The sequence below is a fragment of the Podarcis liolepis genome (genome assembly GCF_965112155.1).
Source record: "Podarcis liolepis genome assembly, chromosome: 2".
In the NCBI taxonomy this organism is placed as follows: domain Eukaryota; kingdom Metazoa; phylum Chordata; class Lepidosauria; order Squamata; family Lacertidae; genus Podarcis; species Podarcis liolepis.
In genome coordinates, this window is record NC_139555.1 from 36,317,828 (window position 1) to 36,343,057 (window position 25,230).

The following is a 25,230-nucleotide window of genomic DNA, read 5'->3' on the forward strand; positions in this document are numbered from 1 at the left end:
AGAGGAGGGGAGAATAGACTGCATTGTGTAGTGTGGAGAGTAAAGCTGGTTTGTTTGTTTTTAAGACTTGTGCTCACCCCAAGAGAAGAAACCACATATCCAAGTAGAGAGGGGACAGGACAGGTGCTGTAATAGATTATGGAGGATTTGCTAAAACACAGGCAGAGAAGCAAACCAAACAAACAAACAAAACCCAGTCCCAGAGGGTGGGGTTGGGGGATTCTCTTGTGCATGCAGAATAACTTCCCAGTGGATAACGTTGATAGAAAAGTGATTGCCAGATGACTTTAGGCTTGTTTTAATGGAACCCTCCTCTCACCTGGAAGTCTCACCTGTCCCTTATTCTGGAGCATCACCACTTTACAGGACATGATGCTCTTATAGTAGCTCTGATTTCCAGAGATGTCAAACTCCCAGCTGCAGCTCTGTGAAGAACTGAGTATATTCCAGGCATGTTAGAAGAGCTGGGAAGGTGTTACCAGAATCTGGAGTCTGCAAGCAGAATAAAGAGGGGAAATGCAGAAGGCCATTTCCTTTCTCTGCTCATAATTCAGGAGGGGGACCTGTGGCAGATCCCATTCTGTGCATACAGAAAGTTCTCGGGTTCAATAACTGGCATCTTCAGGGAAAACTCCACAGGTGAAATCCCTAGAAAGCTGCAGCTAATATCAAGCAAGATGGACTAATGTTCTCATTCCTTACAAGGCGGTTTCGTAGCCTCGTCTTGCACAAAAACAGCAGGAAAAGTCCCTAGACTCAGGCAGTCCACTGACAGACTGACTTGCCCACTTCTCTCCTAGAGGTTTGTGTCCTTATTTGTGCCTTGCCTATTAATTACGTCTTATCCCACTCTAATCTTCTCTGAAAGCAGTCATGAGTGCCTGCAGGTGACCGGGTAGAAAGAAGCCCTCCCACAGTGGCTTTGCATGCCAATCTCCACCCCACAGCACTGGTGAGTCAGAGTCAGGCGGAGGGCAGTGGAGCTATTCTGCCCTTATGCTCCCGCGATAGTGATGCCCCTGGTTTGGTAATGGGGGAAGAATCATGTGCACCACCATCTTGGTCCTCAGCACCTTGGCATTTCTGCTGCGCCGGCGCTTCTTCAACAAAGTCGAACCGTATGTCCTTCCTCCCTTCTTGTACTGTAGAGAAGCTAAGGTAGTAGATGGTCAGATCTCAGGGAGAGTGTCTGTAGGAAGGATGCCTGGCTCGTAGTGATATATGCCTGTTTTGTGCTTTTGTTTTGCTCTGATAATTGCTCTGTGACTACAAAGAGGAGTGATTCACAAGTTTTTAATTTAAACTTTCCTTTTTACCTCTGTATCCTGTTTGTTGAGGCTGCAGTCTTAGCCCCACTTACCGGGTGGAGTAAGCCCCACTGCAGCTAAAATTATTCTATTTATTGTGGAGCTTCCCTGAAGCACAGAAGGATCGCATTGTATGTTGCCCCTATTTGAAGGATCTCACTTACATGAGTAAAAGGTCCGTGAGATGTGGGAATAATTCCGCCAGAAAGGATATCTGTGTGGCTGTTATGTAACACATCTGAAACCGAATTCAGGTTCTACTGCCCTGGGGGGACTCAGTGGCAGGGGTCCTGTGGAAATTTGTCACCAGCCCACCACACCCCGACTTTAAATTCATAGGATCAAGATCTTGAATTTCCTGGTGGGCATTCTAAACAAACTTTGGTCTGTTGGTTCAGGACTGTATTATCCATCACCTTTGGGTCCTTTTCATGAGAGTGTAGGTTATGCCTTTCAAAAACATGTGGAACAAAGAAGTTAGGAAGATACGTTAAGGTGAACAGTTTGACCGCAAAGCATCTTTACACCCTTGAACTGGTCAATAAAAAATATGATTCGGTTTTTCTTTGTGAATTGGACTGGGGGAGAAATAGCACCGTTTGAGCAAGGCTGGATGCGGTACTCTATGGATGAAGACACTTAATCGCCCCATACCTAAGATGGAATGTTCCGCAAGGCCTTTCCTCCTGTGCCAAAACATCAAGTAAAACCCTCCAGATCCCACTAAAGATAGCAAGGCCTTAGAGTTCTCTGTCAGACCAGAGGAACACATCCTAAAATGGGCCTCCACTTTTAAGTAGTTACCTTCCAAGATTCTTCAGCGGCTGGCAGACCTTGCCTTTTCAGTAAGAGATGGGGGTTTCTTTATTTATTTTGCCTTGTTTCAATTGTACGTATTTACTTTCAAATATGTAATCAGCCTTTCCAACGTAATTTGAGCCTCGGGTCTTCATGCCACACAGTAAGGAATAGTATATGTTGCATCCTCTTCAGGATTCCAACCACTCTGTTCTATTGCCCACTCCCAATTTTTCATTTTCGCCCCCCTCCACTGGCAGAGGAAGAGGGTGTGGGGTGTGTGGACCTCCCCAGGTGTCATCCCTGAGGGGGGTGACATCGCTGCCCCGCCCCCCTGGGATGCTTGTCGCCCCGCCCCCCTGGGCAGATTGCCCTGCCCCCAGGTTCACAGCATGTGACCGTTCCAGGGGCCGGATCAGCTAGCTCTGCCTCTGCCCCCCTCCCCAGTCAAATCAGTGTCTTGTGCCCACTGACATTGCTCAGTCCTCTGTTTTGGAACATTGCTCCGTTCTTTCTTTCTTTTTTTACAAAAGCTTGGAATTCCTACAAGCCTGCTGATACTGCCTTCTTCTACATAGATGGTGCCATTTTGGCTGCATGAAGACGAGATCTCAGAGAACTGGGTTTGCTATTAGTAAATCATTTTGCAAGTCAAAGGAGGGGCAGGATAGGGAAATGTGCCAATTGTTGAATTAATCTTTTTTTCCCCTCCTAGCAACCTTGTACCTAGCATCACTTAGGAATTTCAGGAATTCTAAGAAGCCAAAAAACCAGAGCAGTTTTGTAATCAATGGTTAAAATCACTGTGGTTTTGAAATGTTTGGTCCGCCATCTTGATTCAAAATGGCATCCAAACACAGGCAAAAACTGGCTCCTCAAACACAGGAACCATCATGCAAAATTTGGCTAAAAGCAGTGCTGTTTTGAAAGGTCCAGCCCACCTTTTTGATTCAAATTGGCATTCAGTTGTCTCCAAACACTTATGAAAATCTGCTCCTTGATATCAGGAAACACCCTGCAGAATTTGTTTACGATATCTTAAGAGGTTTCCAAGTGCACGGCAAAGAAGCAATGTTTCAATATAGTAGATTTTATTTCTGTTTGCTGGGATGTATCATTACAAGATTTCAATATTTCCAGGAAAAAAATAACAGATTCATTAAAAGCACATTTAAATTACATTTTCAAAGAATCCTGGGAACTGTAATTTATTAAGTGTGCTGGGAAGTGTAACTCAGTGAGGAATAAACTATATTTCTCAGGGATCTTTGGGGGGGGGTGGTTAAATGTGTTTAAAATGTCTGGTGTGTATGCAGCCTAGATTGGAGCTGGGGAAGCTGTGGCCCACTAAATGTTCTTGGACTCCAACTCCCATCAGACATAGACAGCATGGCCAATTGTCAGGGATGATGGGAGTTGTAGTCCATCAAATTCTGGAAGCTTTCCTGCCTCTGTGGGCAGGATGAAGTAGCACAAAATGCTGTGTAATTTTCTTAAAATTCTCCCTTGAAGTTCTGACTTTGGTATCTTAGGTCAGCAGTCATCCTTTGAAGCAGCTGACAACCAAAGTCTCTCTTGCACATTGTACAGACAGGAAGGATGTAGGAAGTGGTGTCCCCAAGGACCTATGCTTTTCAACTTGTTCATATATCACCTGGAGTTAGGGACGAGCATTGAGATAACCAAATTTGCTCAGGGCAGAACACCCCCCCCCCAAAAAAAATGTAAATAAAACCAAAATAATTGCAAAGAGCTCCAAAAGGATCTCTCCGAACTAGAAATAAAGGTAAAGGTAAAGGGACCCCTGACCATTAAGTCCAGTCATGGTCAACTCTGGGGTTGCGGCGCTCATCTCGCTTTATTGGCCGAGGGAGCCGGCCTACAGCTTCCGGGTCATGTGGCCAGCATGACTAAGCCACTTCTGGCAAACCAGAGCAGCGCATGGAAACGCCATTTACCTTCCCACAGGAGTGATACCTATTTATCTAATTGCACTTTGACGTGCTTTCGAACTGCTAGGTTGGCAGGAGCAGGGACCAAACAGGGGGAGCTCACCCCGTCGCAGGGATTTGAACCTCTGACCTTCTGATCGGCAAGCTCTAGGCTCTGTGGTTTAGACCACAGCGCCAATACATTGGGGCAAGATGGTAGCCTTTCAATTCCCCCAAAGAAAGTAAGTGGTGGTGGCTTTTCTTATTGTAAAATGATATTGGGGGGTTAAGGCTACCATATCACAGCTGCATGGATGTTTTGGGTTGTTTTTCTTTTAAGTTTTGTATTTGATTGAAAGCTTTGTATCTCAATGGTCTATGCCAATATTTTGAATAATGTGTTATCCACATACTATCCGTTGGGTCATATATGCAACATAATTGACCATTTTGTTTATAGTGAAATAAATTTTATTTATTTATTATTATTTTTAAAAAAACTATTAGGACAAAATATACTTACTTGACATATACCCGAATGGGGTTTGAACTGGCAGTGATTAACCAAGACTGAGACCTTGAGGTCATAGTGTATAGCTTGATTCCATATTAGGGATCATTAGGAAAAGGATTGAAGCGGAACCTATCAATGTCATAATGACATTATATAAATTTTTGGTGCAAACTACACTTGGAATACTACAGTTCTGATTGCTGAACCTCAGAAAGGATATTGTAGAGCTGGAAAAGGGTTCAGAATAGTGTGACCAAAATCATCAAGGGGCTGGAGCAATTCCCCTATGAGGAAAGGTTAAAATGTTTTAGGACTTTTGTGCATGATGCAGAAAAGGGGGATAGAGGGTTTTTCCTCCTTGTCTCATATTACAAGAACTCAGGGACCATCCAATGAAGATGGACAATTCAAGACAGACAAAAGAAAGTGCTTCACACAACACATAGTCGAGCTATGGAATTAGATCCCACCAGATGAGATGGCCAGCAACTTAGAAGGTTTTGAAAGAGGATTAGACAAATTCATGGAAGAGAAGTCTATCAACGGCTACTAGGCAGATGACTATATTGTACCTCCACTGGCAGAGGCCGTCTGCATCTCTGCAAAGCAGTTGATGGGCATTACAAGTGGGGACAGTGCTTCTGGACTCCTGTCCTGCTTGCAGGCATCCGATTGGCCGCTGTGATGACATGATGCTGGACTCAGTGGGCCTTAAGGATGATCCAGCCATAGGTTCTTGCTATGTTCTTAATCTGGCTTTTAGAACAGAGCAGGGCTTACTAAATTTGTTCCTGTGGGCACCATGGTGCTCATGATGTTTTCTCTTAGCGTACATGAAAGCTCTGAACCCCCACAACGCTGCCCCCTTGGTCATGAGGCTGCGAGGGTGGCTATATTTGTCTCCCTTGGAACGTGTGTAGAGACGAAGGAGGAAGTTGGAAGAGTGATGTTCTTTCCCACTTCTTCTTTCAGGTCTGTGTGGGTTTTACTTGGCTGAAACACACACATTAAAAGGAAACCATTATCTAAGGGTCTCCAGGTATCGTCTTTATTACACAGTCAGGATTAGTTGTTCTCATGCTGCTGTTTGGGTTGTCACACACGATCCTGCTTTCAGTATGGTTTGTCACATTGCCAGTGTGGTGTAGTGGTTAAGAAGGTAGATTCGTAATCTGGTGAACCAGGTTCGTGTCTCCGCTCCTCCACATGCAGCTGCTGGGTGACCTTGGGCCAGTCACACTTCTGTGAAGTCTCTCAGCCCCACTCACCTCACAGAGTGTTTGTTGTGGGGGAGGAAGGGAAAGGAGATTGTTAGCTGCTTTGAGACTCCTCCGGGTAGTGATAAAGCGGGATATCAAATCCAAACTCTTCTTCTTCACTTCGAATCAGTGCATATCTCGTTGCATCCTGCTGAAATCCCACAACATTTTATACACCACAAATATTCCGGTTTGTTTGTTTGTTTCCTGCTTTTGTTGTGCTATAGCCCTCAGGATAGCAATATGTGGTAGCACTGGCATCAAAGAATGAAGCAAAGATGAATAAAACTACCAGTAATGCACTAGCAATGTATCAATAACATGTTGCAGAATATACCTGCAACAAAACAGGGGAGGGGCCCTAAGTCCAGCACAGCCTACTTAAAAAACAATAACAACCAAAGCAACATTCTGTTATTTCAGTGCACTGCGACATTGCGGAATACAACCCTGGTTACAAGGCGCCTCTGCAGAGAGTGCAGCTGTTCTCTGCAAACAAGAGTCTCTCAGCTCAGGGACATGCAAATCTATTTTTCAGCCAAGCCTGGAGTCTGGCTGAAAGTGGGTAGGTGAAATTGACATTTAAAGAGCCGTAATACCTCAGCCAATTATCATCCAAAATTGGGTATAGTTGAGCTCAGTTGCATAGATGAGATGATAGCATGTTCCCTTCAAAGGGAAATTAAGGTGCAGCCGCCATTTGTGTGTTTCAAAGATTAACAAGCGAGAGGTCAACTTGGGTTTTTCAGTTTGCGTGTATCAACAAAATTGGTCAAACAGGAGGTTACAGTGGTACCTCGGGTTACATACGCTTCAGGTTACATACGCTTTGGGTTACATACTCCTCTGATCCAGAAATAGTACCTCAGGTTAAGAACTTTGCTTCAGGATGAGAGCAGAAATCGCATGGTGGCAGAGTGGTGGCAGCGGGAGGCCCCATTAGCTAAAGTGGTGCTTCAGGTTAAGAAGAGTTTCAAGTTAAGAACAGACCTCCAGAATGACTTAAGTACTTAACCCAAGGTACCACTGTATCAGTATTCCTTGCAGTGTTGCAGCTAGTTAAATAGCAAAGCCCACTGAAGAAGTTGTTACTTGGAAGTACCGGGAAAGGGGAGCGTAGAGCTGTATGGTGAAGCCAAGAAAGAGGGAATTCAGTGGAGAGGAAAGGGTGGTGGAACATCTGATTTGCATGCAGAAAGTCCCAGGTTGAATTCCAGGAATCTTCAGGTAGGGCTTGGGTGAGATGCCCTGGCTGAAACCCTGAGGAGCTACTGTCAGTCAGCATGCAGACAATACTGAGCTACATGGACTGATGGTCTGACAGTGTAAGGTGCTTCCCTATGTTCCTATATGGGCCTGTAGCTCATGAGGAGGCCTTATGTGCACTTTTCCATCCTTCTCTCTTTGTGTGAGCTTCCACAAATAGTTTGCAGGGTAGCTGTGATGGGTGTTAGCAGCAGCTAGCATTGGAACTTTATCAACTTGGATATGTGTTCACATCAGAGATCGCAGGTTGTTTCTCGTTGCTTCTTTCCCCCTTTTTATTATCTATTATTATTTATTGATTTTTTCAAAATTCTCTCTCCCCAAGAACTCAATATACATGGTGGGGTCTGGTCCTAGAGATTTGGGGAGCTTCAGATTAAGCCAAATACCGTTTCTTTACAGAGCCTAGAAACCTCTGTTTTCATTCTCTCTCTTTAAAGGAATTCCTGGTCAAAGCCCAAATATATCTTGTGGGTGGCTAGAATCCAGTCCCCTGCTCCCACCAGACCAAAAAGAGAGAGGCATTTTGGGGAAATCCAGCATGATGGAAACATTTTTATTCAGAAAGCCCTTTTATGAACAGTTTCTTTTCTAATTTTAAAAGCTGGCTTATACACGTATAGGTGTGTATATTAAGAAGTAATTAAACGGAGTTCAGTATGCTGTGAGTCCCCAGCCGATTCCCCCAAGACAAGGCTGCTTCCAGGCAATCTGTTCACTGAGTCTTCCTCCTGATCTGTTTTGCTGAGAGATTAGGCAACAGTAACTATTTAATGGGCATTTACTTTCGCTTGCAGCAAAAAATTTCATCCACCCTTTAAAGTGCATTTTCTCATTGGTCATTTCCTGTTTTCCTTTTTGTATGCCGCTTTGGGAACCAGGTGGTGGAAACAGGAGTTATACATCTTGAAAATAAATAATGAACTTCCGCCAGCATTTCAGATCCGAGTTGCCAGGCTCAATCATAAAAATGGGCCGGCAGAACATGTGCAGGCAATGTATCCTAGCCTCAGAAGCAGAACTCGGAATAGAATCTCACTGTTGCCGACACACTAATGTGTTTTCCATCTGTATGAAGCGCAGCCCGCTATCAGTCACACAGTCAAGAGGCATATTTCTGAAAGATGAGCAGGCAGCCAAGCACATCTCCTATTAAGCGAAGAGTGATGTAACATAGAGCAGTGATCCCTCTGCAACATAAATGCTTGAGCTTCTTTTGTTGCTGGTACATAACAGAAAAGCGGCAAGTAGCACTTCAGTCAAAGGAGGACTGATGAGCATCATTTCAACAAGCGGAAGGACAATTAGGGGACATCAAGATTCTCTTGTACATTTGACCCTCTTCAGATCCTGTGGTCTTTTTATATCATGTCGGCCTTGGGTGTTTCTCATGGACTTGGCATCGGGTCTCTAATGTCTTTAATGCACACATAGAATGTCTGCAGCTACAGACATTAGAGCAGCAGCTCAAAAACAGCTGTTTAATAGCCAGGGAAAATAACTTCTGTATATCTATAAAAGCCTGCTCTCACGGTACTGCTACACTCTTTCAACAGAAATAAAGGCAAAAGAGAGTTATTCAGAAAGGACCGGGCTAAATTCTCTGCGGCTCCTGTTGGGTTCTGTGGAATGAAGTTTGCAAGTTTGCAACCAGGGATGCAGCTGAGAGGGGTAAAAGTTGCCCCTTCACCTCAATACTAGGGTTACTAGGTTCAAATCCCTGCGATGGGGTGAGCTCCCGTTGCTCTGTCCGTGCTCCTGCCAACCTAGCAGTTTGAAAGCACGTCAGTACAAGTAGATAAATAGGTATCACTGCAGTGGGAAGGTAAACAGTATTTCCGTGCACTCTGATTTCCGTCACGGTGTCCCGTTGCACCAGAAGCAGTTTAGTCATGCTGGCCACATAACCTGGAAAGCTGTCTGTGGACAAACACCAGCTCCCTCGGCCTGAAAGCGAGATGAGTGTCACAACCCCATAGTCACCTTTGACTGGACTTAACTGTCCAGGGGCCCTTTACCTTTTACCTACCTTTACTAGGGACAGCAATGAGGTTTTTCCTGTTTCCCGTTGGTGCCACCCAGGATTCTACTTTGTTTTCTTATTCTCCTTAGTGGAAGAAATCACTGCCATTCACTCTTAATGAGGAAAATTAAAGCACTGCATTGGCAGACACTTGCAATGAGGGCAAAAACTGTCCTTAACTCCTGGCATGAGACTCATATTTTCGGCTGTTGATCATGTTATAGGAATTCTAAGGAATTATATATATATATAGAATATATGTTCATAAATGTACAAGGCAAACACACATGCATAAGTATAGTGTCTGAAACAGTGCAGGAGAGCAATCCTGAAGCCATTTTGACTCTCCCAAATTGACCTCAAATATTTCTCTGCAAGGAGGAAGGAAATGGAAGAAGCTTCCCAGTTGTCTTTGGACTTTAGGGGCTTACACCTGTCCCTTTGTGCATGCACACAAAAGCTCATACCAAAAACTAACTTAGTTGGTCTCTAAGGTCCTACTGGAAGGATTATTATTATTATTATTTTATTTTACAGTGGTACCTCAGGATGCAAACGGGATCCGTTCCGGAGCCCCGTTCGCATCCCGAACGGAACGCAAGACGCGACTGTTCTCATCCTGAAGGAAAGTTCTTAACCCGAGGTACTATTTCTGGGTTAGTGGAGTCTGTAACCTGAAGTGTCTGTAACCTGAAGTGTCTGTAACCCGAGGTACCACTGTAACAACCAATCTGAATGGTCACCTATTGATTCCTCTGAAAAGAAAGGAGTAAACTATCCTTGCTGGAGAATTGTAGAAGTGTGTTTTATAGGTATGTAACTAAGCGGTCTAGATTCTAGTGTTTTGCGTTTTCAAACAACTATTCCGCAAAGCAATTAAATTATACACAACACTGTACACTGTTATTCAACTGTCTTTTGTTTTCCAGTTGCAACATTGGGATTTGATGGTAGGGCTATGCATATAGGGTGACAAATGAGTCACAGGGCAGTTGTTCTTAGGACATAGACTCTACCAGAGAATAGGATATTGTGATAAAATATTCAGAGGATATGTACAATTTTGAGGGGATGGGCTCTCCAGATGTATCCTGTGCTATAGTGTTGTAAACAAAAATCTGCCCTTTCCCCCCTTATGGGGTATCCAAGAGCCCATATAGAGTCCTTGCATAGGTTCCCTATTGGTAGGAGAAAATAACAGAGGCCTACCAGAGAATATTGAGAAGCAAAGCAGCTGGTAAGCCTGATCTTTATTGATCTATTGCAACAGGGTCCTCACTCACCACATGGAGGAGGGAGGAGGAACCCAGAACAAAGGTGTGCCTGCCCTTATATATTTAAAATTCCCTGCCCTGGAGCTCAAGACCACCCCTCCATACATCATACATACATCACAGAAGGGGTGTAACCTAAGACCCCCCCCCCGATACATCATACCTACATCACAGAAAAGGTGGTCTACATCAGAAATCTGAGTGCGTTGTTTATCTCGTCTGACGGGTTACCTGTTTAATGGTCACTTGATTGGATTGCCTGGGGAGCCTGGCTAGTCTTTTGTAATGATAAATACTTAGTTCCTGAGCCAGGTCACAGGCTCACACCCTATTCATATCTTAAATGTGCCCTTAAGACAGGATTTGTGAAGGAAAAGACAATGGGGAGGCCTTTTCATTTTCCTTTGACCTTGCAGAGAAAACATTTGGTCAGTTTGGGAATCAAAAATGGTTTCAGGTCGGTCTTCCTGTGCTTATCTATGTAGGTGCTTGTTCCTGTGCTTATCTATGTAGGTGCTTGGTTGGTACACTTAAGAACATTAAACATATATCTAAGACCTCAAAATTCCTATCACAATAGGGAACCTCAGCAACAAATATTTGTGAGCACCCACCATTATAGAAGAGACTAGGAAGGATGCTGCCTTTGAAATGTCAAATCTCTTTTCTATATGAACAGTTAAGAACATATAAGGAGAACAGAACAGAACTGCTATTATAAATAACTGTTCTTGAAGTAAAGCAAGCTGGCAGACTAAATATCTACATTAGCCTCAGCACTATATCCTGTGGTAGGTGGAATGTAATAATAAAATGTCTGCTTTTGCACCATGCAGATAAAAAAAAGCCTATTTTCAGAATGTAATCTCTTATTTGAAATCAGATAATAACCCCTCTAGTTTCTCTGCAGATCTATTAGCATTCTAGTTTATTGCCTTAAGCTGGTAGGAACACCCTAGATTTAGCATTGATTTTAAATACGAAACCTTAGCCACCCCTTCCACTCATCTTCACAGTATCTCATCTTCTGTGCATTTTGCTTGGCAAAGAAACAAACAGCTGTATATTATGTTCAGGGACAAAATGTCAGTCAGATGTTTTGCCCCACTAGCCAAATACCTCATCACTATCCATAGAAGTGATATCTTTGTGTCCAGGGCACTTTTAGAAGGTAGGCTGGAGTCAGGTGACAGACTTTTCAACATGTTGAAGGTGATATCACAGAGGCATTGTTTGCTGTGTTCTACACACTGAATGACTCCCACTTATAACTCTGGGAAAGAGGTTTTGAAGGTTTTTGTAAGCTTCCCCCCAAAACCCTGCAAAACCTGTTTGACCGCATAGGAAATGTGTTTTGGGGGATGAATCATCTAGCAAGGGCTATGATTCTTTTATCAAACCTTGAAATCTGTTTAGAGGTTTTATTTATAATTAAGCGGCATACAAATGCTGTAAAAAATACTTTCTTGGAAAGTACCCCTACTTCTCCAGTCTTACAGTGTCTGCAAAGTTATGTTTATTTGAATATTCTCTCTCTCTCTCTGCCACTTTTTGGGGCAAAAGCCTTCTTAAAGTGGCTTACATGAGAAGAGAAACATAACATGACAATATCCCATTTCAATAAAATGAAATCAGTTAAAAGAGCAGTTTAAGATAACTCGCAATTCACAAACCATACCAGAATGAGGTGAGAAACCTCCAGTGTAAATATTCCACTGATGGTGAAAGGGAGTTCACCATCTCTTTCAAATAAAAAGTATAATAATAATAATAATAATAATAATAATAAGAAGAAGAAGAAGAAGAAGAAGAAGAAGAAGAAGAAGAAGAAGAAGAAGAAGAAGAAGAAGAAGAAATGTGCTAGGGAGTGTTGGGAATCAAAGATAAGATTTGGTCAGCTTGACATTCAAACTCCAATTTTAGAAGGCAGCAGGGAAAATCAGCTTCTGCTTGTTATCGGTTGTGTATAATCCGGAAAGCTCTCCCTTCTCCCATCCTGTTTACAATACATAGCTAATTGCCGATCATTCTGATTTGTGTATCCCCAAGTGCATGGTAAGGAAATTTCCAAGTTCCTGGCCAGACTTAACTCTTGAGAGGTGAAAAATAGTGACTCTTCCTGCAATTATTAATCTGAATGAGCATGGGGAATGGAAACCTCAGCCTGTTCTAAGCTTTGTGGATTGGCTTTTGTCACAAGCCCTGCCACTTCCCAGTTCCTATGACTTTATATTTTAATCCTCAAAAAGTTTGGATTGGTTCATATCATATCAAGGCGAAAGTGGTTGCCCTTTTTGCAGTCTTAATGCTGTATCAGTTTTTTAAAAAGGTACAAGAAGACCAGCAGATGCCTCTCATGGTGCTGAAATTTACATGGCGTGTGTATAAGTTTACATATCTGGCCAACAGCAGCCCCAGGTCAGAGATGAATGGGAAACCATGTGGACGTTGTGCCATTTTGGAGGTCTGAAATTCCTTGATCAAAGCACTTTAGGAACATGTAAGCCTATGAAGTCCTGCTTGGTGATTCTACACAAGTGAAGCAGCGAAGAAAGAGACTCACTGCAGTCGCCCTTTGTTTGCTAAATCTGATGATATGGGCACTTTTGCTTCTTTTCTGCAATTTAATATTGCATTTCGTAAGAGTTTGTTTAAAGGAGATCATGGAAGAGATTTAGGTTTTATGAAAGAGACTGTCTAGATTGCTACAGTATGCAAAGAAAAGAACTTTATCTCTGGAGTGTCCCCACCACACTGTGGCATGTGATTGTTCCAGGTTTTTAAAGGGAAGTGCCAAAAAAGAGAAATATCTCACAATTTCCAGTAAATAGTTCTGGAGGTATTTCTCTAATTTAGCACTTCATTCTTGTATGCTTCCTATTCTAGTTGTTGCTGTTTTTTTAAAATTTTTTTTAGAGTAGCCTGTTTTAAGGTTTTGAATCCAGGATTGTCTGTCTCCTTGATCCTTGTAAACAAAGGCTGATGAGAAGGAGAAATAGCTTTTGCAAACTGATAAAAGTGGCTGAATAACAGGGCTGGCACGAGTAATTTTGCTGCCTGAGGCAGAGGACAAGATGGTACTCTGTCTTCCATGTAACTGAAGCCAACGGAGAGGTAGGGCTTGCCCACATGTGAGTAATATGTTGCTGCAGAGACACTCATTTTACCATTGAATTTGCTTTTAGTGGTCCACACAATGTTCTCCAGTTACAAAGCCAATGTTTTCTGGTCATACCAATGGGAGCTTCAGTGTGTTGGATCAATCCTGCTGAAAATTCAAGTCCATGGCTCAAAACGAGTGGGACGGGGCTAGTGAGGGGAACGTCATGTGGATTAGGGCCAAGTACTTTGGGGCAAGAAGCTGCAAATACTCATTAAATGTTCAGCACATTTAATGGACAAGCACATCGTTGACTATTCATTTAATAGTCTAGCTGTAGAATAGCATCCTACCATACCACTGGGCAACAGGCTAGCTTAAGGAGCGACAGGAAGGCATACTCAGCTCCCTTCCCCAAACCTCCTTGCTGCTGCCAGCCTCCCAGCACCTGCCACCTAAGGCACCTTGTCTCATTCTGCCTAATGCCTAATGGCAGGGCTAGGCCTGCTGAACAGGCTTGGTAAAGAACTTTCCCTTCTGTGTAGAATCAACTAGGAATTTAAAGTAGAAAAATTCTTTTTTCAAAGACAAAGAACCTTACAGTTGATAAAGCAGAGGAAGCAAAAACTCATCAGCAACTGATCATCTGGAAAAGTCCTAGTAAAAGAATGATGAGAATGGGTAGTTTTTGATTACTTCTGACATTTGAGCTGTCATAGGATTTTCCAGTTTTATATTAAACCATTCAAGGAAAGGAAACATTTTCTTTGCTCTAGGATTCCCCCCACCCATTGATTTCCATATGCATTTGTCATGGACCCATAATGAGTAATTTGTGATTCCTTAATGCATAGCAACAGAGCTCATCTGTGGAGAGGAAAGGATTATTAGGCAATCTGGCACAAAGGAAGGACTGGTTTAAACGAGTTCAATTAATGCTGGTGTGATAGGGGACATCCGGCTGTGCTCTCAGCATAGCGGATGGTCATGGTGCTATCTGTTCCTCTATGAATCCAGCAGACTGTGGAGCTTGTCCCCCCCCCCACCACCCCTGTCATGGACTCCTGTTATTAACATATACAGTGGTACCTCGGGTTACATACGCTTCAGGTTACAGACTCTGCTAGTCCAGTTGTGGCCAACCCTGGGGTTGCAGCGCTCATCTCGCTTTATTGGCCAAGGGAGCCGGCGTACAGCTTCCGGGTCATGTGGCCAGCATGACTAAGCCGCTTCTGGTGAACCAGAGCAGCACACGGAAACGCTGTTTACCTTCCTGCCAGATTTATCTACTTACCTACTTGCATTTTGACGTGCGACCTAGCAGTTCAAAAGCGGCCAGCTACCCAATTATTATAGAACATAAGTCGGCAAACTAAGGCCCGCGGGCCAGATCAGACCCAATGGCCTTCTATATCCGGCCAGCAGACGGTCCAGGAATCACCACATGGATCGCCAGCGTGCGTGTTCTTTTCCTCTCCCTCCCCCTCACACGACAGCGTCAGCAGAGCCTCCTCCCTCCCTCCTCCTGGCTTCTCCCTGCCCTGCCTAGAGGAGGAAGGGGGCTGGGCTTTGTTGCTGCCAGCCCCTCTCTGGAGCCCTTTAGCAAGCTGCTCATCGTCCCCACTGCCGCCGCCGCTAGCCCCTGCGGCTTGCAAGACACAGGAGCCACGGTTGGCTGAGTGCCCTTCTCAAGTGGCCGCCATTTAAAGCAGCCCCTCTTCAGAGCCCTTTTACGTGCCGCTCATCGTCCCTCCACCACCGTTCTTTTTTTTCTTTTCAAAATATAGTCCAGCCCCCCACAAGGTGTAAGGGACTGTGGACTGGCCCCCTGCTGAAAAAGTTTGAAGGGAATTACTTTGAAGGGAATTAATCTCTTCTGCACATGGTCTTATGCCCACATGAAGAAACCATGCTGGTTCTTTAACTCGCTTACTATAGGTTACTTATTCAGTTACTAGACGACAGCTACTGTACAAATCTGTTTGCAGCAGCTCGTCACTGGAAGTGGGCTGGTAGATTTCCAAGGTAATGCTTTACATGTAGGCCAAGTTCTCATATAAGGTTCTCATATTACTGTGATCTGTGTCAGTTCACCTGGAAGAATCACCTCCTCTGGTCTCTGGTTTGAGATCCAATTCTCACATTTAGAATCCCTCTCCATCCTCAAGAATGTGTTGAAAGAATGGGGGAAGGTACATCTGATGAGGAACATGCCATTATGATTCAGGATGGTACACAGAGTGTTAAATCTTTTCAAGTACGTGCCATGGAGACCAGGCACTTACTGGGGTTCAAGGAGGCTATTAAGTGGCCCTGAAAGAGCCAGTGACTCCATCTTGGCTCTAGCTTTATAAGGAGACCAATTAGGTTGGAGGTGGTGCATACTGTCTCTGGTCCTGCATCAGGTAAGAGTGCAACACCTGTCCACTCCGGACTTCCTTGCCAAATGGCTTACTATGAAGCTGGCTGTGGCTCTTAGAGATGCAAAATGTCCATTTGGAGAGCTAGAATGAGCAAATAGCTCCTGGGATTTAACTTGACGTTTCAGTTTTGTCCAGTGCTCAGTTTATATTTAATTTTTGGCACTCTTGTTTCCCATATAGTAAGCCACAGAGAGAGCATCCCTATGGGCTTGTGTTATCTTTCACAATTAAAACAGACGATTTGGCACTGACTTCAGTGGGATATGAGTTGCACTCAGATTCTCATCTACAGTGGGATAAGGTGGGGGTTGCCATCTGGTCCCCAACCTGAAGAAAGGGTCTTCTGCTTCTAGTTGCTGCCTTGGAAGATGTATCTGAGTGAGCTGAGGCTCTTTTGCTTTCTGTCTTTCAGGGAAGGAACAGAAGGAAGCAAGCAGGACGTTGGGTCAGATCCCCCTGCAAGGTAATGAAGGATGCTTTTATGCAAATCTCTCTTTCATTTCGGGGAGCTTTGCACAGTTGAAGTTCCTGGTGGATTATAGTCGTAATCAGTTTTAATGCAGCCATTTCTACTTTCTTTAGTTCCATGGTCTTATGGGGCAATCCAAAATACACACAACTTTGTGGGAGGATGAACTGGGTGGGGGTGTAACTTGAAAAAAGAGACATTGCACATACTTTTGTAAACCAAGAAATCTTTAATAAAAATACTTTTTAAAAAAGAAAAGAACATCACTTCCCCCTCCGTCCACTAAATGTCCAGGTGAGCAAAAGTGCCCCCTGGCAGGATCCATGTTAGCAGCTACAAGAGGAAGGTGTTGGAACAAGTTGTTCCAGGGGCAGGGAGTGGAAGGAGCTAAGATCCACTGGTTTCACTGCTGTCACATGATGGCATCAGGCCTGATCTTGCCATTATTGCTGAACCAGCTCCAGGTTAGTACAGTAATCTTCTTGGCCCTCCGTTCTGCCCTGGCCACTGTGTGTCCACCATTTTGGACAGGGGTTCATACAAGGCCATACATTACTCACACAGAATTGGCTAAAGGATTGCAACTGGAAGGTTTCGTCTTACAAGGTGAGGATGATGTTCTGTAATGACTGTAAGCTACACAGTGTTTTGTTTTTTGTTGTGTACAGGGAAACCAGAAATTAATCTCTGGTTCCTGTGCGAGTCAAACTGATCAGAGATGAGTGGAAGAGAAAGAATAAGTACCAACACCAGCTGATGGAAAATTCACTGCCTTTTTGTAATACAATGGTAAGTGCATCGTAGATATAGGGGCAGGGGAGAAGAGGGCCTCCAGAATGGGGTCAGAGTCCAACGAGTCTTAAAATTAAATACGGACTGATAAGTAGGGCTGCCATATGTCTGGGTTTCCCCTGAAACGTGCGAAAATTGGGCTTTGTGAATGGTGTCTTGGCGGATTTTTGCCAAATTGGCAAAATGTCTGGGAATTCCCAGGTGTATGGCAAGTGGGGTGATGTTTAACAAACAAAAAAGCCGAACAACTTTGTCCGCATTTTCAGTTTTTGAGGTTTGGTTTTTGCTGCCCAACTCTCCATGGAACTCTGAGTCCCCTTAAGCAATAAGTAGCAATGCATTTCTGCTTCAGCCCAATAATTCCACTCTGTTTTCAAAGACCATAGGAGCACAGGATGCTGCCTTATCCTGAGTCAGACCAACAGGCCATCTAGTTCAGTGTTGTTGACACTGATTACCAGTAGCTCTCCAGCATTTTACACAGGCCACTTTCCCAGTTCTACCTGCAGAAGCCGGGGATTCAAACAGGAATCATATGCATGCAGAACAGATGCTCTACAGCTGAGCCCTCCTAGAGAGTCTAGAAATCAGTGGATGGATACAAGTCTAATTGAGAAAAAGTCTAGCCATTACATCTTTATAAAGTGAGAGATCACTTATTTTGTTTTTACTTAGGCTGCAGTCCTGTACATATTTAGGAGTAAGTCCTGTTGAACAGAATTGGATTAACTTGTTTAGCATTGCACTGCTGTGCATTTAGGGTCACACAAGCAACAAGTATTTTTCAAAAATAGCCATGTTGGACCACTTGACAAAGCATTAGCAGCAGTAGCAGCTATATTTGGTTGCTAGTATCGCAGCAAATTTCTGGAGCCCATTATTCCTCCACTGCCCATTCTAATACAGTGGTACCTTGGTTTACGAACTTAATCCGTTCTGGAAGTCTGTTCTTAAACCAAAGCCATTCTTAAACTGAGTCACACTTTCCCTAATGAGGCCTCCTACCGCCGGTGCCCTTCCACCATTTGGCTTCCATTCATAGACCAAGGTAAAGTTCACTAACCGGAACACTACTTCCGGTTTTGCAGAGTTTGTAAACCTAATAGTTCATAAACAGGACTGCTCTTAAACCGAGGTACCACTGTAGCTTAAACCGGATGAAGCTCTGACTAGGGAAAGGGTACTGCTCAAAATGATTCTGTGTCACAGTCTGCACAGGCCTTTGTCGTGTCCTCACATTTTGCTTCGCCTTTCAGGTTCACCCAGTCACCTCCCTGCTCAGGTCAAAAAGCGCAGGTGATGCCAAAGCCTCAGCTTGCCTACAGGAATGTTTAATGTCGAGCAAGAAGTCCGGAATGGTGGGCTGGAGGAAGAAATGTTGAAGGCAGCCGGCTCTGTTTTAATAACTCCCTGTAACCAAGGTGGGCCACCTTTTCGAGCAAGTCTTGGGAAAGAGGAAATGAGGTCACCTTGGAAAACATGGTGGCTGAGAGGATATGGCACACAGCCTGGTAAAAGAAGTCACCTCCATGGTATCAGAAGCCACATGAAAGTCTTTGGGAGTGATGTTATCTCAAAGCAGTGAGAAGAGGAACCTGGAGGAAGGTTTCTCCATTCCCTGAATTCAGGGAGCTACACACTGTGTACAAAAATGTTAATACCATTTTCCTCAATGGTATTTTTTTCAATAACTCTTTCGTTATTGGATCAGAACAGTAATAGCTAATTGATCACACAAAAGGTTTGACAAACTGGGTGAAGTGTAGGTTGCATTTTCAATTGCACCCCACAGTATGATCACATGCTTTTGACAAAATGAAGTTATTCCAAATTTAGGCCTAAAGCATGGTTCGGTCTTACATGCATGAGCACGGATGGATTCTCAAGATTGCACATTCCCAATGTACCCCCTCTCCCTCTCTCCTTGTACAGTATGTGACAATTCTCTTCCTCCTTTCTTGGTTTGGGCACAAAATGCTAAGGTAAACTATGGTTTGGTCTTACACCTAGGTTCTCCATATCTTTCTTGTTTGGCTCTGAAACTCAGCTTCCATATATATAGGAATGATACTTGATAATTACCTACAGAGATTAGCATTGCTCATCATGTTCAAAGTGTTGGTATGAGTCCTGTAAGTATTTAAACAGCAGTCACAGGTGTAAACCTGGCTTTGCAGTTTTCAAAACACGCATACAGTTCAGCAAGTCAACTCCTGGATCATCTTCTATTTCCCCCCATATCTTCAGGTAGCCTGTCCAAACAAATTTTAAAGCAGCAATTGTGGGCCCGTTTGTTCCTCACAACAGTAGCTGGCAGGATGCTTTAAACAGTGGGAGTGCACCCCCTTCATCATCCTTATGCTTTGCTCACCACAAAGGAGGATTTTGTGCAGCACTACAGAAAGAGTGAATGAGATGAGAGTTCGGATTTCTTATTCTGGATTTGGAAATACAACATGAAGAACAAGAGAAAAAACACCCATTCAGCTCCCATGCTGAGGTTTCTACCGGCAGGCATACTGCAAGACATCTGGGGTTGCTCCGGAACCTGAGATGCTTGGTGGGAGTGAAATGAACTGAGTAGCTTGGTATTGTACTCTTGTCTAAACTGTCGGCTTTCTCGGGGAGATTGACCTTGGTGTAACAGTACAAATTGTGAACAGCATCGAAGGCAACTTCAAGAAGTGACTGATAGAAGTTTACCTTTGAGTTTCCTTCCGTGAGCTTCCCCAACTTCTCCTTTAACTCTGGGCTTAGATTTTTTTGTTTGTTTGTAATGACTACAAAGTTCTTTTAATCAGATTTCCTTGTCCCTCCTGGAGCATTTAATTAAGTCTTTACAACCCCCTGCTCCATACTCCTAATGATGTTTTTCGGTCCGGAAATAATGTCTCTCATCAAGGGGGAGCAAAGTCGCTACTCTGTTGGGGCCTTTTCCATTTTTGCAGCTGATTACAAGCCAAAAAAGGAGGACACAGAAGGCACACCTAATTAGAAATAGATTGGGTGAAGGAGCCAGAAAGGCAATTGCAGGCTTTGAGGAAAGGCTATGCAAATGAGGGAGTAGAAGGCTGAGCTGTGAAGGCCGGACAAAGAAGTTTTATTTACATGCTGCAATAGGGTCTTTCCAAGCTTGTAGACTGGTACCCTGTGGCATCTTCTCTTATGTGGCTTTTCCCCACCTCTCCATAGGTTGTAGCTCTCTCACACTTTTATCTGCCTCATTGATATCACACACACACAAAATGCAGGTTAATAACATGGAAAAAACATTATACAAATTAAGTAAAAGTGCACAAGTTTAATCTTGGCTATAGGTAAGAAATCTGCTTTATATTGACCACTTCTGGTGAGATAGCTCCAAGGCATTTTCTTAGAATAAGCTTCCTTATATAATCAGTTTGTTGATCAATTCTTTGTTGATCAATGTTTTGTTTGGATTTTTGAGCAGAGTTAGTTTTAAAATCAAACTACAACCTGATGTGAACTAATCAATAGTGGTAATAAAAATATAGCTGTCAACTAAAATATAGATTGCCTATAACAGGCGTAAATCTACAACACTATCAATAGAACATGGAGAATTGTCAAAATGGCAAAGAAAACAGAATACGTGTATATAATGATAGGCAGCTTTGATAAATCTTGACTTCATGTACTGACGGCATGAAAATGAGTTCAATTTGTTAACAAACCGTATATAAGGGTTTTCCGTTGTCTCCTTCATAAACTTGTATTTGTAATGTTGTATAATCAGTGTCTTTTTCTTCTTTTGTACTCCTGCATTTGAAACAGTGACTAAAAAGAGACATGAAAAAGGAGCAAAACATCTGACATTGCTCCAGAATTTTACATCAATTAAAAATTCATATGGACCAAAGGGGTGCTGTTTGAATCATAACTTATTTAATCCGTCTTTGTGGATTAATTTATTAATCTGGTTGTGGGACTGACTTGCTTGGTCAACTGAATAGCCGGAAAAGCCAGTCATATATGCTGGGTCTCCTCCACATGCAGTACTCCTTTAGAAGATAAATATCCCAAGACTTGGAAAAAGGCAGTTCTCTGCTCAGAGATTTCCATGGAAGTTGATCCTCTGGGAATTCTGCCCTGCGTTATTTTGTCCAGCTGTAGCCAGAGGCTGAGCTAATATTGGGTGGATTTGTAGATGAGAAGTATGTGATTAAGGGTTTCTGGCCCACCCTGAGCACTTACTGTCTGGGCTAAGATTTGTGGTCATCCCAGAAGGCCTTTCATGGGTGGGAATGGGAAACAGTTCCATAATGTTATATTTCCACCACTCCCGTCAGCCAAAACCACAGGCAGTTTCATGAGAAAAACGAAATTGATTCGGATGGGCCTGTAGGCCTCAGATGAGAAGCTCTTGCCATTACTCCATGTTCTCCTCAAGGGCCCTCTTTTGACACCCATTGGGCCTGTGTGGAATTCAGAAGACTTCAGTGAACTACTCCTAAACAAATAGGCCATAGCTACTAAGCATTCCACCACCACCTCAGAGGTCATTCCGGGATCAAATCAGAAACTGGGATGGCTTCTCTAAATCAGGGACATCCCTGGAAAATAGGGACACTTGGAAGGTCTGCCAAAATGCACTATATCAAGGGGAATTGCTCTACAATAGTGTGTATGTATGTATATTTGACAAAATAGAATCCGTTAGATGTGCATGTTGGAAGAACTTTGCACTAAAAGGCTGCTGAATTTTCAAGAGGACTTGTTTAATTTTTAAAAAATGCAAACTGATGTGGAGAACTTTAAATTTAAGATTGGAAAAATGAGAAACTGAAATGGAGATATTTACTTCTCTCAATCTGCACTGCTTTCCTGGTGCTGGAGCACTCCGGGTGAGTAATGAGTATTAGATTGCCCTTCATCACTAATTAGAATTATTCCATAATATATTTAGATCAGGACATGTACACAGTCTCCAAGACCAACATTTCTAGTCATCAATGCAGGAAATACCTTCACAGTTCAACTTCATTCTCGAACCCTAGCATGTTAATAAATCATCATCATCTACATATATTGCCCTTCACCTGAGGATCACAGGGACCACCACTACACATAACGTTGTGTATCAAAAGACTATTCCAAATACATTGTCAGTGGAACTGTGTGCCTATTTACTCACAAATAAGTCCTAATGATTTACTCCCTTGTAAGTGTATATAGGATTGCAGCCTGTGGTTTCCTTAGAGACAGTGCTGCTTACTTTAATTAGCATATGCTTCTCCACAGCTTTCAGACTAAAATGTAAATATTCAACCATTATTTAACAACTTGGAAAGTAAATAGGTAGGGAATCAGCATCCTGGGCTGTACGTTGCAAAAGCAGAAGCCAGCACAAAAATTCCCACTAGTGGGGCTTTCCTCCCCTCTCCTCCCCCTACATCGCCTCACGCTCTCCCCAATTCTGCCCTGGAGGGTTGGGAGAACCCACAGAATGGCGCACCGGGGACTAAGAAGAGGGGAGTTTGTTCCATTGGGAAAGCAGAAATGCTTGCACCAACGGAACAATCTCATTAGTCCTGTGTTGAATACAGCCCATTCAGAATGGCTGACTTTTTAAAAACAGCCTTTCTTTTTCAAAAGGATAATTTTTGAAGGTGGGGTTTTGCCTTGACCAATTGGGCTAGTCATGGCACCTGCAGATTTGGCAGGCTGTTTAAATTATCTTGACTAGCCAGCCTTTCTAATGAATATTATGTATTATTTTAATGGTACTCTAGGTTTTATTGTAGTTGCCTGTTGTCATACACCACCTTGATAGTTTATATGAGGATGGGGACTGTCAACCAACCAACCAACCAACCAACCAATTGTCCTGGTTGCTTCATCCTGCGCTGAATGTTTTGTTGTGCTCATTTAGCCGTCCCAGCTGGCCGTATTCAAAAGACAGAGGCTAACTCTCTATACTTTGCACTTGACTCTCAATAAAAGTTGCAACAAAGCTTCAAAAGCTTATCTTTGTTTTTTGCAACTCCATGACACCCTGGGCCAACGAAAGGCAGCCAGTGATTGGAGGCCTTGTGTGCTGTTGGCTCTGATGTATGAACAATCTCCTGGAAAGAAAATAAATGCTAAAGGAGAGAGAGAAAAAGGAATGCTTACAGGCCTAGAATTTAGTGTAAAGTTCTGATATTTAAACCCATCTGGCCCCATGAATCCAAACGTGGGGGTTGGGGTGGGATTTTGAGAGATAATTAATAGTGTGCACAAGATTTCCATTTGGGAAAGAGGCAGAGCTGCGAAAGAGATTAAATTCACCCCTGGTGGAAAGCCCGCTGAAATGACACCAGGACCATGACTGGCCCCAAACATTTTAACTATCCCATTTAATGCTATTCATGCTCTAGTGGAGATGAAAATGTTTATACTAAATGAGAAACTCTAAATGCTTTGCAAATATAATAGAGTGTGAGGTTTATATGTGTTCTCATTTATGGGGATGGCTGGAGAGACACAGCCCTGGGCCTCGGCAGCCGCTAACTATTTTCCTCAGTTCCCGTAAAAAGTAAAGTGGCTTTGGAATACAAGTGGTCAGTACTTATACGGAACCCAAAGCCTTTGAGGGAAAGGCTGCTGCTGAAGTCTGGCAAGACTAGAAAAACTGGAAAGGAAATGACTTCTGAGGAGGGTGGGGGGGACAACACAGAAACCTGGCAGGGGCTTATCAGGGAATATCTTAGGCCAGGAGCAAAACAAGACAGAATGTGAATGAAGGGTAAGGGCCAGAAAGAGAACTGGGACCCAGAGCCAAAGGGCAGGAATGAAGTGGCAGGACAGCTGAGAGGATCATATTCCAATAGGTAATACAGAGATCTTCCTAGTAGAAGAGGAACTAGATAATGGGGCAAGAAGATTCTGGAAGAATCCAAGGAATGGATCCTAGTTGGGGGCCAGAGTCAGCTCTAGGCTTTGGAGGGTACATGGACAAGACACATACCCTCCAATATTTCTCTGATGAAAATAAAGGTAAAGGTAAAGGTAAAGGGACCCCTGACCATTAGGTCCAGTCGTGACCGACTCTGGGGTTGTGGTGCTCATCTCGCTTTATTGGCCGAGGGAGCCGGCATACAGCTTCCGGGTCATGTGGCCAGCATGACTAAGCCGCTTCTGGCGAACCAGAGCAGCACACGGAAACGCCGTTTACCTTCCTGTCGGAGCGGTACCTATTTATCTACTTGCACTTTGATGTGCTTTCAAACTGCTAGGCTGGCAGGAGCAGGGACCGAGCAATGGGAGCTCATCCCGTTGCGGGGATTCGAACCACTGACCTTCTGATCAGCAAGTCCTAGGCTCAGTGGTTTAGACCACAGCGCCACCCGCGTCTCTTCTGATGAAAATACGGATGTCCTATTCAATAATAATAATAATACCCCACCCATCTGACTGGTTTGCCACTCTGGGAAACTTCCAGCATATATAAAAACATAATAAGACATTAAACATTTTTTAAAAAACCTTCCCTATATAGGGCTGCCTTCAGATGTCTTGGGGGTCAGATAACTCCATACCCTCCAACAATTCTCTGATGAAAATAGGGACATCCTAAGGGAAAGCGGGACATTCTGGGATCAAATCAGAAACCCGGATGGCTTCTGTAAATCTGGGACGTCCCTGGAAAATAGGGACACTTGGAGGGTCTGAGACTCTCCTTGCCACTTGTGTCAGTGTGTTGACCTCTGAACTGCCATTATCGCTGGCTCCTTCTCCTTGCTACAGCCTGCTTGGTTGCTAAAAAGAGAGCCAGCGAGGTAGCAGGGAGCTCTTCCTCATGGCCACTTTGGTCTGGGCGAGGGTGAGAGGCAGGTAAACGAGCTGAAGAAAGCAGAATCTGGTCCAGAGGACTAAGTTCCTGTTGAGGTAGGGGACCTTCAGAAGATACTTGACTTTGACCCGAAACAAGGACCTTCCTAGGCTGCAAAAGCACTTGCTTTTCTAAAGGTGCTCTGCAGCAGGTGCCCCTGAGCATAAGAACACAGTTTATGCTCTTTTGCAAATCCTGCTCATTTCAATGAGGTAGGTTTGCATGGGAGAACCTCCTTTG

General features: G+C 43.6%; 1 long non-coding RNA gene across 1 annotated transcript; it reads left to right on the top strand.

The window, feature by feature from the left end:
• The first annotated feature begins 948 nt into the window (after positions 1 to 948).
• Positions 949 to 21,036, top strand: LOC310699603. Its single transcript, XR_014522145.1, has 4 exons — positions 949 to 1,118; positions 16,308 to 16,358; positions 17,033 to 17,153; positions 18,413 to 21,036. It is a non-coding gene; the product is annotated as an uncharacterized lncRNA (long non-coding RNA).
• The last annotated feature ends 4,194 nt before the right edge of the window (positions 21,037 to 25,230 follow it).